We start from the raw sequence: 405 nt of genomic DNA, 5'->3' as shown, positions 1-405 counted from the left end.
GGTGTAGGTGTAGAACGGGTTAAGCAGGACGGTTAAAGAGCTGGGGGTGGGGAGAGGGGGATAGGGACAGAGGAAAGAGAGGTGTGGGACCGGGAGCGGTGCTGCACTTGCGACCAAAAGAAGGGGAGAGAAAAAAAAAAAATCTGCTTTGGCTACTGAGCATGCCCAGTTCCCAGCTCGAGCCCTATAAGGGAGGCATTGTGTGCGTTCCACTTCTCCGGGCTTTGGTGGTGACCGGGAGGGGACTTTGGTTGGGGAGGGTGTTGGTGAATGAGGCGCTTTAGGAATGGGGGACGAGGTTTGGAGCCCCGGGGCTGTGCGGGAAGAGACCCACGGGATGCCTTGGGGAGTCAGAAAAGGAGACAACGAAGGGACTACGAAAAGTCACTTCGGTAGCCCGCTCAC

At 57.3% G+C, this 405-nt stretch overlaps 1 protein-coding gene across 7 annotated transcripts in view; it reads right to left on the bottom strand.

Moving 5' to 3' along the window:
• The window catches only part of SLITRK4 (SLIT and NTRK like family member 4), a 694,124-nt gene that overhangs the window by 8,488 nt on the left and 685,231 nt on the right, over window positions 1-405 (bottom strand). The window lies entirely within an intron of this gene.

Source organism: Crocuta crocuta, unplaced genomic scaffold (genome assembly GCF_008692635.1).
Source record: "Crocuta crocuta isolate KB4526 unplaced genomic scaffold, BGI_CrCroc_1.0 scaffold581, whole genome shotgun sequence".
NCBI lineage: Eukaryota > Metazoa > Chordata > Mammalia > Carnivora > Hyaenidae > Crocuta > Crocuta crocuta.
The sequence above is the reverse complement of the archived record's forward strand: the minus strand, read 5'-3'. Positions and strand labels throughout refer to the sequence as shown.